The 13727-nt window shown below is 37.1% G+C and overlaps 1 protein-coding gene and 1 long non-coding RNA gene across 2 annotated transcripts in view; one reads left to right on the forward strand and one right to left on the reverse strand.

The window, feature by feature from the left end:
• dntt (deoxynucleotidyltransferase, terminal) overlaps positions 1 to 13727 on the reverse strand; it is a 131507-nt gene that overhangs the window by 9959 nt on the left and 107821 nt on the right. The window lies entirely within an intron of this gene.
• Positions 4758 to 12518, forward strand: LOC108262833 (uncharacterized). Its single transcript, XR_001812027.3, has 2 exons — positions 4758 to 5180; positions 12047 to 12518. It is a non-coding gene; the product is annotated as an uncharacterized LOC108262833 (long non-coding RNA).

Genomic DNA, 13727 nt, shown 5'->3' on the forward strand with positions numbered 1-13727 from the left:
TATCTCATAATGCAGCATGGTAGTACAGCAGGTAGCCTTCAGTCTTGAGCCTGGGTTACCAGTAGGTGATGCACCTACCAGTACCCGGGTGTCGGCCCGATACTGTGCTCATGTACTCGTACTGGTACTCGTAAAACTACCCCGATACAACCGCACCGATACAACTTTATGACAACATGACATAGCCTAACCTCTCGTCAGTTGAGCAGGTAGTCGGAAGAGGAGCAATGTCAGCAATTTGGATATATTTTAAGATAAGTGATGATGACAAAAGTAGAGCAGACTGCAATCTATGCTCTGCTAAACTGTGAAGAGGAGGGGTAAAACAATAGCTCATTTAATACAAGAAATTTGATCTAAAGAACAAACGTAACACCGAGTGCAAAGCGTGTACTAATGCTGGCAGCAGGAAACAGCAACAATCAACTTTGCAGCAAACACTGGAGAAGTGACAGAAAATGTCCAGAGACAACCCACGGGCAGTAAAAATAACAGAAGCTCTTACCCAGTTCATTGCTCTTGATGACCAACCGTTGTCAGTTGTAGATAATACAGGATTTTGTCGTCTTCTTGGTGTACTTGAGCCGAAGTATGAGATTCCCAGTTGTCACCACATTACAGATACAGCATTACCAAAGCTACATGACTTGGTGAAAAAACACATCAGGAACCTGTTGCAGGACATTTCGGCCCTCACCTTCACCACTGATATTTGGACTAGCAGTGTCAGCCCAATGTGTCTTATAGGTTTAACAGCACAGTGGATTGATGAGGATTTTACTCCCCAGAGAGTCATTTTACAAGCAACACAGTTTAGGGGTTCGCACACTGGCCAAGCCATAGCAGGTGCGTTTGATGACATGCTTCAGACGAAAAGTGTGAAGTACTCATATCGGTACTTGGTATCTGCAAGTACCCAAATGTTAGTACTTGTACTTGATCTGAAAAAAAGTGATATCGGTGCATCCCTAGTTACCAACTATATGGAGTTTCACATGTTCTCCCAGTGTTCACATGGTTTTCTACCTGGTTCTACCAGTTTCCTCACAAAACACAAAAACCATAGGTGCACTGGCTACACTAAAGTGCCCGTAGGTGTGAATGAGTGTGCAAATGTGTATCCATGATGCTTTGCAGTGGACCAGATTATCTCCTCTTCAGACTCAGTCTGATGTTCAGCACAGAGGATTGATTGTGACCTCCTGCATTTTTGTAATAGTACACTGTAAGTAATAGGATAGCATAATCAGGGTAGTGTGGGAAATGGAGAGAGTGAGTGGGATTGTATGAATACACAAGAGCATTTCCAATTTGCACATACTGTATGGCGATTGCTGTGGTAGAATATGGCTCTCTTGGCATTTCTAATACTAGATAATTAGTCATTTCAGTTTAGTCTCTTAGTAGAAAGTCCAAAACTTACTATTCTTTGCTATTATCTTAATTATGATACACATATGATGTCACAGTTTATGATAGATGTTGATGAACAGTTTATGGTTGATAATATTTAGAAAATAATCTATAGACTATCATGTACTTTCTTCATAATTTATATTAAAATGTTTGGATAGGCCATCTTATACGTTTTGATGTTTAATTCAATTAATTCGATTTTATTTGTATAGATCTTTTAACAACTGGCATTGTAACAGAGCAGCTTTACAGAAATATCTACATTTTGGATATACGTTTTACGTTTATAAATGTATCCCTATTGTGCAAGCCAGAAGCGAGATCCCTGAGATGCCAAGACATGATACTGTTCACAGAGGGTCTTGTGGATTAGCAAAATTAATATTAAAGTCTCCAACAATTAATGTTTTTTTTTTTACAGAAACAACCAGGTCTGAGATGAAATACACCAATTCATAAAGAAATTCAGAATATGGCGCCTGGGGGTGTGTAAACAATAGTTTGTGGAATTGACTGGGTAGACTTACAGTGGTGCTTGAAAGTTTGTGAACCCTTTAGGATGTTCAATATATCTGTGTAAATATGACCTAAAACTTCATCAGAAGTCCTAAAAGTAGCCAAAGAGAACAAATGAGACAAAAATATTACACTTGGCCGTTTTAATTACTGAGGAAAATGATCCAATATTACATATCTGTGAGTGACAAAAATATGCGAACCTCTAGGATTAGCAGTTAATTTGGTGAAATTAGAATCATGTGTTTTCAATCAATGGGATCAGAGGGAGAAGGTTATACAAACTTTTGGTGTTATATCATCAAAAGCATTTTCATTTCAAAGACTTAAGAAATTTGCTGAGGAAATTCATAATCTCCATTTCCATATACTGTGTTATTTGTGTGACAATTGCATGTTTCATGAATTTGTAATCCCTCTGTTTTTCACAAACATACAGGGAACTCAACAACTAGGTCATGTTTGGTGTCAAATGCTTTATAAAATCATGCTTGGAACTTTGTAATGAGCTCAGTGAATGCACAACACTACAGTTTCACGATCAAAGGCATTTTATGAACATACAAAAAAATTGAATGTTCCTAAATTGAAGTCCTTGCGGGGGTGTGAATTTGAATTCCACCCCAGGACTTCCCTTTGAACAACAACTAATCAGCAGCACTGAATGAGGTGAAACAGGAACACTGATCTGCTGCATCACACCTCACTCAACTGAGGCTACAGCTGGACCTTTGGCACAAATCCCACTGATGTCTGTTCACACAGAGTCACAAGACTTCCTCTGCAATCTACAGAGAAGCAGCTTTGATGTCAAAATCTCCACTGAACTGTGCAACATGGAGTCAAAAGACCAACCAAAGAAAACCTGGAACATAACTATATAGCTTCTACATGCACCTTCTTCAGTGTTAGCATAGAAGCTTTGCTAGAATCAATATGATAAGTAGATCAACTCTTTTGCCTACTTCATATGATAAGATCCAAACAGCTGCCTATACTCTCTGTGTAGGTTCAATCATATGTTAACACAAATATATGTATGTACATATGTAAGAAGCAAAGGTTACAGTTAAGTTTTAAAAAATGGTATATAAAATATTGCACTATGTCATGGGTGTAGTAATTTGAAAAATAAAGTACAAAGTCCTGGAGAGGCCAAGATAAGAACTTTCTAGTTTCATGTGCTTAGTTTTGGTGTTACTTGTTGTAATTGTCACAAATTAATAAGATTGTGCCTACGTTTGGGTTTTGGCTCATTTCCTCTTAAGAGAACATACTCATGCTGTGCTCTGATAGATTACCTGGAACAGTGTGCCTAACAATGAAATGAATTTCATTATATATTTAGAGTACTGTTAAAATCATTATTTAGAAATTTAGCTCAAATCAGCTGTTTGCGCATTTAATCTTTAAAGGAGGGCAAAAAATACAGGCACAAGTTTATTAATTCGGCAAAAGCACATTGAGAGCTTTAAAGGGGTAAATTGTCTACAGTCACAATTTCATGACCTCAATTTTGTTCTTGTAGCCACTTTAAACTAATTTTTGCTCACAATTTAGTGCATTTTAGTACAACAAAACCCTCTTCATTGCCTCTCCAGAGCTCTCTATAAAGGTGTTGCTTTTCACAGTTTCCAAAAAGATATGTAGTTGGCAAACATGTTAGTGGCTATAGGAAAGTATACTTCAAATTGTACTTCAGATTGGAGGACTAGGAGAGAGATCTGAGATGTTCACCAAAGTCATTACGCAAAATTGATGCCAGTAACAAGTTTTTTGCCCTTACGGCCTCAAGAGAAGAGCTTAGTTAATGTGGCTATTTTCATTACAGTAGTTTAATTTGAGAATAATTGCTGTGTTAGCTTGCTAGCCATTATGACAACCTGGTCCGAGATTTTTCTTCAAAAATTATTGGCGCTTTAACACCATTTCATCAGCTTCGGGCTATATGGCATCATTGGCTGCCTAAATATGCACACTGGAGGATATTCACTGTTGCCAAATGTGCAAACAGCCAAATACCTAAAATTTCAACAGGAGAGAGATTTACAAAGCCAATTCACTTTCAGTAAAAAAAAAAAAAAAAAAAAAGTCTCAGCAAAGTTACATTTTATTTTTACTAGGGGCACAGTCTCTGATTTCTATTTAATTAAGTACAGTGGTGCTTGAACTTTTGTGAACCCTTTAGAAATTTCTATATTTCTGCATAAATATGACCTAAAACATAATCAAAATTTCAATAATCAAAAAGTCCTAAAAGTAGATAAAGAAAACCCCGTTAACCTCTTAGAGTTTCTGTAAAATTAGCCTAAAACGCCTATCCAAGGCATACCCAAAGTAAAAATTAAAGCTGTTCTTGAACCATTTGGAGCACATGCATGGTTTTTGTCTCTTTTAAAGGTGACACTCTGAAGTTTTTTCTTCAGAAGTCATAATCACTGTAAGTGCTACTGGTATTGAGTAATAGAAGTTTGAATGATTTTGGGTTGTTTTGGGTTTTTTTGCATACAGATGCCTGCAGATGACTACAGCTGGGAGCTATTAGCTGGAAAACACATTTGGACCACAGCATGAAGCCTTTTCTAGTCCATGTTCAAATTTGATATCAATACCAAATATATATATATATATATATATATATATATATATATATATATATATATATATATATATATATATATATATATATATATATTATATATATATATATATATATAATTTTACACATGTGTTTCTAAGGGCATGTCCATGCGTTTTTATCAAAAAAAATGTTTACCAAAACCTTTTGGATACTCCAAAGGGCCCTTGGTAACCATGTACACGTACGTAGGATAAAAAGGCTGCTACTATAAGTGCAAACCATTTACTCTAGATTTTTCTTATAATTATCATATCACATATCCAGCAATCTACATAATGTATAGTCATATGTATATTCATAATTGAAACCTTTTGTGCACCATTTTTGCGCTTTCATGCCACTGGTTACACAGCTTTACAGAGGGACTTTTAAGTTGAAGTGCTGAAACTCACCCATGAAGCAAGACATAGGGGATCTAGATAAGGTGAAAACTTGATCTTCCAAGATAATTTAGATAACTCAGAAGCAGTCTGTGGGGATTTACTGATGTAAAATTTGTTTTGGACTAAATATTTCACATAATTGGATTGGTTGGACCTTTTCCCAGTGTAACAAGACTGTCTTTTTGGGATGTTATGGATCAGTGGGTTACTATGAAGCTTCAAGGGTGAGTTGCCTCCATTTCATGTTTGTTTGCTTGTATGTTGGTGGTCTGAGAGAGATGTTGATTGTAGATGCTGTTGTGATTGTATCTTTGAATGGTTTATATGACTCAAATCAAAAGATTCTTATCTTTCCAATGGCATATTGCATGAATACCTATGTACTACATATAGCTGTGTAAATGGCAAAGTTCTCCTAATAACATTGCAGCCAGCAGGCTGTCGGAACGCTAAGTGAGACAAAAATATTATACTGGGTCATTTATTTACTGATAAATGATCCAATATTACATATCTGTGAGTTGCAAAGGTATGTGAACCTTTGCTTTCAGTATCTGGTGTGACCCCCTTGTGCAGCAATAACTGCAACTAAATGTTTCTGGTAACTGTTGCTCAGTCCTGAACATCGGCTTGGAACAATTTTGGCCCATTCTTCAGTACAAAACTCAGTACTTGTCCAGGTGGTCTTTAGCAAATTGCAGACATGTAGCATTGTTCTTTTTGAAGAGCAGTGGCTTTCTCATTGCGACCCTACCATGAACACCATTGTTGTTCAGTGTTCTCCTAATTACTCATGAACACTAACATTAGCCAGTGTGAGAGGGGCCTTTAGTTGCTTAGAAGTTACCCTGCCTACTTTGTGACTTTGTGGACTATTATACTTCTTGCTCTTGGAGTGATCTTTGTTGGTCAACCACTCCTGAGGAGGGTAACAGTGTTAAATTTCCTGATATCTGTCTGACTGTGGATTGTTGGAATCTAAACTCTTTTTCCAGCCCCATGAGCTTCAACAACTCAAATCTCATTTGTTCATGCCATGAAACACTTCCACAAACATGTGTTGTAAAGATCAGACTTTGATATATCCCTGCTCTTTAAATAATAAAGGGCTCTCACTAACACCTGATTGTCAACCCATTGATTGAAAACACTTGACTCTAATTTCACCTTCAAATTAAACTGCTAATCCTAGAAGTTCACATCCATTTTCTACTCACAGATATGTAATATTGGATAATTTTCCTCAATAAACAAATGACCAAGTATAATATTTTTGTCTCAATTGTTTAATTGGGTTCTCTTAGTCTACGTTTAGGACTCATGTGAAAATCTGATGATGTCTTATATTTATTCAGATATATAGAAAATTCTAAAAGGTTCACAAACTGTCAAGCACCACTGTATCTTACACTGAACAATTCATTCCTAGACATCTAGTTAATTTTCTATTGTCTGTTTTATCCTTTTTACCATAGAGCCACTTTAGCAGTGGCTACAGGTGAAGTGTTTCATTCGAGTACTGAAAAGAGACTCAACAATGTGGTTATTTAAATTTCACATTCAACAGGAGTGAATGAAATTCTTTTCTTTCTTTTCTTTTTTTAATCTTGCTCTTTAAGGGCAAAGCCTTGTTTCAGACATCAGAGAAAACAGAACACTGCAGAGGGACAGTATGTGTCTGAGTCAGAAATATAATGAGTGAGATTGTTACACTGTATTAAAATAGAGACCTTTACCTCTTTCTATGAACATGAAGGTTTATACATTTTCATCTCTAATAATAAATTAAAAACTTCAAATATTTTTGACTAAATTAAGGATATCAGGCAGTACAGGCACTAAAATGAGTCCTTCTTGTACATGGATCTTCATAGGGTAATATTTCTTAGAAATAGTACAGACACATTTCGCACAAATTTATATGTATATACCTAAATGTATATGTATATATATGAGAAATATATTTGAAATATATTCCCATTGGGACCTGCACATTGAGCACCCCCTGGCCTCCCTAATACCACTTCCAACACCAACCTTAATTTTCCCCAGGAGGTCTCCCTCCCAGGTACTGGCCAGGCTCAACCCTACTTAGCTTCAGTGGGAAACCAGGTGAGAACTGCAGGGTGATATGGCTCTGGCAACCATCTCCACAGATGTTAAATGAAAACCTGACTGCCAGAAAACCTGACTGCCAGAAAGCTTCAAATGGGCTGTGGTTGGATCTTCCAACAGGACAAATATTCCAAAACATACATCAAAATCAACACAAAAATGGTTTACTGAACATAAAATCAAGGTCCTGCTATGGCCATCCCAGTCTCCTGACTTGAAACCCATAGAAAAGCTGTTGGGTGAACTGAAGAGGAGAGCCCACCAGCATGGATCTCGAAATTTGAAGGATGTGGAGAGATTCTGTTTGGAGGAATGGTCTCAGATTCCTTGCCATGTATTTTCCAACCTCATCAGGCATTATAGGAGAAAACTCAGAGCTGTTATCTTAGCAAAGGGAGGTAGCACAAAGTATTGACTAAAAGGATGCCAATAATTGTTGCACACCTATATTTAATAAAGCATATATTCATTTATCCCTGAGAGCAGAGAATTTTTGTGAATTGTTTTGAACAAAAGATGAAAAAGTTAAACAATAAAGACGATTTTTCACAGGCTTCTTTTCTCATATTCACCAAGGGTGCCAATATTAGTGGAGGGCACTGTGTGTGTGTGTGTGTGTGTGTGTGTGTGTGTGTGTGTGTGTGTGTGTGTGTGTGTGTGTGTGTGTGTGTATGTGTGTGTGTGTGTGTATTTGTGAATATTTTTCATAGATTTGTGGATGATGCCATTAAAATGTTCACCTCTACTAGGAAATTATGCTTATAAAATTTCAAAACTAATACAGAGAGAGTTCATCTGGTGCTCATATATCACCAAGAAAATAGATGAAAATAAAAAGGAAAACATCGTCTATACACTCAGACATTGTAATCTCTCAGAACAAGCATCATATTGTTTTAAACACCATTTCCCAAGCTCTTGCCCAGTTTATAAAGGATTTACTTCTGAATGATCCTGTTCATCAAAAAAAAACAACTTTGTACTACTTCAGGCCTCTACATTAATGGTTGCTAACCCTCCACTGACAGATCAACCTTCCCACTGAGTTCAGTTATACCTCACATCTAACACACCTTATTCTCTAATGCAGTTGATCAATGTCTTGACAATATTAGTTAGATCAGCTTTAACTAATTAGAATTTGAACGAAACACCACAGACATTGTAAGAGGATTTGTGGTGGTCTGCTACACTTTCTCTCTGTTCTACTAATCTCTCTAAAGGAACCATAAAAGTAATTACTCTCTTACGAAATATTACAGAAGAATCACATAAGTGGTAATCCTAAACCATGATATTTTGAAATCACTTTTAATATGTAAAAAGAATTCACTGAGATCTGTTTAGCTTGCAGGATTAAAAGCTGGGGAAGACTGTGTGCAAATTAAACTGCAGTGTAAAACAAGAGCATTTAACATGTTGGATGCAGTTTTCATTTCAGTGCTTTACTTACTAATCAAATAAAGAAGAAACAAGGCACTTGTTTTACATAAAAATAATGGTGAATGAAGACATGGAACATGAGGAATGAACATGAGGCTGCTAGGAGTTTTATATAGAGAGTGACAGGGCTAATTAGGGAAATTAAGAAACGGATGAATACAGCTCAGGAGAGAAAGAGTTGAATTTAACAATTACTTAAAGGAGACCTATTTTAAGCCTTTTTACAAGATGTAATATAAGTCTCGGGTGTCCCCAGAATGTGTCTGAAGTTTCAGCTCAACATACCCCACAGGTCATTTATTATAGCATGTTGAAAATGCCTCTTTTTTGCTGGAAGCAAAAACACGCTGTTTTTGGTGTGTGTCTCTTTAAATGCAAATGAGCTGCTTCTCCCTGCCCCCTTTCCTGAGTAGAACAGCTTGTGCTTTGGATACTACATTAGCCGTGGTATCTGTTAACAGGCTCATTCCCAAAGCAGTCTGGAGTAAAATGAATCACACAAAACCTACAGTTTTCAAAAAGACAATCACCTTATTGTATTGTGCTTAATAAAGGTGTTTTCGGGTTAAAAAAAATGACGACATAGCTGTGGTCTCCGTGAATACAATCAGAGACAATGGTAACATTAGCCATGGAATTTGCTAACAAGCTCATTCGGAAAGGTGATTTGCAAACATTTAAAAAATATAAAGTGCGATATGACTTCTGGATAGGTACTGATCCATGCTTGAGAATCAAGTTTTTAAGCAAATCCTTGCAAATTGACCCTCCTTCACAAAGCAGTCTGGTGTAAAATGATTTTAGATTTTTTTTTTTTTTTTTTTGGGGGGGGCCACATTTCCTTCAAAAATAAAACTTCTCCACTGCGTCTTGAGTGGCTCTGATGCCGGGAGTACATGAAGACTCTTATGTTCATTTTTACAGTGATTCTAACAGAACACTTACAAAGCTTACGAAGCTGAGACATTCTTCTTATCACTATATCACTATCCAGCACGAAGAACATGGCGGACTATGTGCAGCTCACTCAGGGGAGGAGCTATGCTAATAGGGCAGAGTCCCTGGGTGGAGCTTATTCCAATGTGACATCTATTTAGGGTGAAAATGAAAATGGCTCATTTTGAGACACTGTTTATGAATTATGGGGAATATAAAAAAAGGAGTGGGTGGATTTTTACCATTGTAGGGTGGTTGTATACACACACTGCCAACACATTTATGTTCAAACACCATTTAAAAGTGATTTTTTATTTTTTATTTTTTATTTTTTTGCATAATAGGTCCCATTTAAACACATTAAATGTGTTTAACATTTGAAATACAACCTAATACATTTAGTTATTAGTAGATTGACAGATTTGTAAGGATGCAAAACTTTAAAGAATAGAGAAGATTCATACAAGTGTCCAATCCATACAACAATAAAGTCAGTGAGGAAAACAAGGATATGATGCTGTCTACTGTTTATCTGCACTCACATAACTTGATGTGGGTGTGGTCTAAACTGAAAGATGGTTTTTGTTTGTTTGTTTGTTTGTTTGTTTTTACTAAATATGAACCCTACCATGGGGTACGGTGACTTAGTGGTTAGCAAGTTTGCCTCACGCCTCCAAGGATGGGGGTTCGATTCCTGCCTCCACCCCGTGTGCGTGGAGTTTGCATGTTCTTCCCGTTCTTTAGGGGTTTCCTCCAGGTACTCTGGTTTCCACCCCGAGTCCAAAGACATGCATTGTAGGCTGATTGGCATTTCCAGATTGTCTGTAGTGTGTGAATGGGTGTGCGAGTGTGTGTGCGATCGTACTCTGCAATGAATTGGTACCCTGTCCAGGGTGTCCCCCGCCTCGTGCCCCAAGTCCCCTGGGATAGGTTCCAGGCTACCCGTGACCCTGTGTAGGATAAGCGGTACAGAAACTTCATCCAGGACAGACAAAATGTGAGAATAATTTAATATGCTTGGTAATGTGATAATATTCAAGACAGAGATGCTCATTTGAATTTCTTTCTACAAAAAAATTTAATTCGCACATTTTTCGAACATAGACACATAGACATATTCGTCTTCTAAACCAACCCCAATTGTATGTATGTTCTCCACTTCCTTGAACATAAATACCCTGTTGTTGTCGTCGTCATCATCTGTATTTGAAAAGTTTATTTTTTTGAAGAAATGCAATATCTTATAAACAGTTCAGAAACTAATAAGCTTTGCTAGACATGTCTCAAGGACAAGACTACGGGCTGAACTGAGGGAAAAAATTCAGAACAAGCGCCAAGCCACCAGACAGTCAACCGAGTCCATAACCTTCAATAGGATTGGTTCAATGCACTGCACACATAGTGCACACAAGCACTAATATTTTTTGATAGCTATGTCCTTGGCTATCTGCCAGAGAAGAAAAAGACGTGTCACTCATTCTATAGTTGGGGCCATTTTTCCATTTTCCTTTAGAATGATTCATATAACTAATGAATGAAATTAAAAACATCTCTATAGTACATCTATTCAATAAATCACAGATTTATATGAGAACCTGATTCAAGTACAGCAATTAGTCAAGGAAAAAATGAAAAGAAAAGAAAAAGATAAAGAAAAGTTCAAGAAAAGACTCATTTCATGATCAGTTGTGAATTGCAACAAAAACGTATGGACAGCAGACAGTCTGCTGGAAGTTATACAAACCATAGTATGGAAACAGGAGCATGATGAAGAGGAAGCATGATATACAAGCAACAATACAAGAAATATATTACATATGGGCATTACATGCTGCTTAATATATAAATACAGTGCCTTGCTAAGTACTCACCTCCACTGAACATTTGTAGTGTTACAACCTGGAACTGAAACAAACTTAATTGGGATCTCATGAATCTACAGTATATACTGTATATAATATCCCATAAAACTGAAGTGCAGGGGAAAATAAATATAGTTGGCAAGCTCATTTATATATTAAAAAAATAATAAACGTTGTGATTGCATAAGTATTTGCCTCTTTGAAACCACTCAGTTAATTGTGGTGGAACTAGTTGCCTTCAGAAGTCACATGATTCATTTAATGGATTCAATGTGTATGCAATTGAAGTATCACATGATCTCTGATGACCATACTCTGACTATACTCTGATGTGTGAAAATTCCTGCTCACCAGTGGTTTCCATACAATTTGACATAGCTTGAGCAATTTTGTAGACACAGGTGGTTCAACTAAGGATTGTGAATAATAATTCAGCAATCAAATATGTTTTTTGTTTCAATGAGTCACAATACAGGAAATATTTTGCACCCTCTTATGTTAGACAAATGGTACAAATATCAACTATGTCCATTGCGATTCCAACTGGTAACACTACAGAATGTAGAAGAGTTAACAGAGGCTGAATACTTATGCAAGGCACAGTATTGTAAAAGTTTCAGAGACTCAGGGTTCAGTTGGAGTTGGCTGAACCTACTGTAAGGTGCTTTTCATATGTGCTTTGTTACTGAAATAGATTGAAATAAAGGCTGTCACCTTTTTTTTCTCCTTACAAGGGCAGTGCTCTTGGACCTCAAGGCTATGCTTGGACAAAGGAAGAAGCTTTGTTAGTGAAAAACTTTCTGCCAAAGTCCTGGATGAGATGTGTAAGAAGCCTAACATTGTTTGGAAATCGTTACAAGCTCCATCATACAGCACTATACAGCTCTCGCCAGCAGAATGGTAAAAAAGGCTTGAAAGCTGCGGTGGTGTGTAAGTCTAGACTCTGAACTGAAAGCTGCTGGCTGCTCCTTTTCACACCCCAGACATAATGAAGAAAAAAAAAAACAGAAAAACTTCCAATTAAAAAGATGCTGAAATACCTAATGATAAAGCTCTAGTATACTGAATAGCCTCTTGGTTCCCTCTCATAAAAAGAAATAATCAGAATGACTTGCCATGAAATGAAACTCCTCTGAATCGTATCTCCTCATTTGTGTGAGATGAAATGAGTTTGTGGTAAATCACTGAAATAAAGTAGTTATCCAAGCGCTGATTCCTGATTATTTACTATGAAGTCATATTTAATTGGAGTTTTGGCTTTTTTGTCAAAAGGAAGGGAATATGAAGTGGATTGCACACCAGTACCCACGCATACAGTTACTATTTGTCAGGCCTTCTTCAGCAACACAATGATACAATATTACTACTGAAATTGTAGCACGTATTGCTACTGCTGCTTTCTTTCTTATAGTTTTATTGCCAGGCAGGGAAACTGGATGTTGGGAGCAGGGAAGTGATAAATTGAATTGTCTTTTGATTGCCTTAAAGCTAATTTGTCTATATTGCTGGCAGACATGGAAAAGCTGATGAAGGCAGAAAGCAGGGGAAAGTCGATTAGACACTCAGTCTCTCTGTTCTTTCTGATTGAACAGCTTCCTACACACACACACACACACACACACACACACACACACACACACACACACACACACACACACACACACACACACACACACACACACACACACACACACACACACACACACACACACACACACACACAGACAGACAGACGAAAAAAAGACACAGTTCTATAATTACAGCCAGCATGGAAATAATAGTCACAGCTATAAAACCAGTGCTTCTTCAGTGCAATGCTCCTTTCAGTCTCTTTATAGTATATTACACAATGGCCTCCTCACCCTCTTCTCTAGATCATTCGAACACTCTGGTCATAAATGCATTGCAGTTCTGATCAAATGAACAGAAGGTTTTTGATGAAGTTGGCTGTACAGATGTCCTGTCCTACAACCACACAGCAATGTGGTTTTATGCTCACAACTTGTTTTGTATGAAATCTTATAAAGGTCAAGGTTTGAACCAGGGCTGTGGTTTTTTTCTTACAGCTTTGTTTGTATGATATCATACAGAGTTCAACCTCATCACCCTCATTACTCCAAATTGGCACAAGTTTTTCTTGAGATCAGGTTGCAATGAGATAAGACAGCATCTGAGAGATTAGAAGAATTGCAGATGGCAGATCATACAGTGAAACTCACTGAATAAAAAAATTCACAGAGTATTACTACCTCTCTCTGATGGATGTGTACTGCTTCAACTGACACTTCTCATCTGTCAGATTTTATTCTAGTCGGCAAAAAATGTAGATTGATGACATTTGACATATGGATTTATCGTTCCTAAGCTTAAGTTAAAACATCTCAAGAAACACGGCTCTCTTAGAGAATGTTATGG

This window comes from Ictalurus punctatus, chromosome 3 (assembly GCF_001660625.3).
Source record: "Ictalurus punctatus breed USDA103 chromosome 3, Coco_2.0, whole genome shotgun sequence".
NCBI classification, from domain to species: domain Eukaryota; kingdom Metazoa; phylum Chordata; class Actinopteri; order Siluriformes; family Ictaluridae; genus Ictalurus; species Ictalurus punctatus.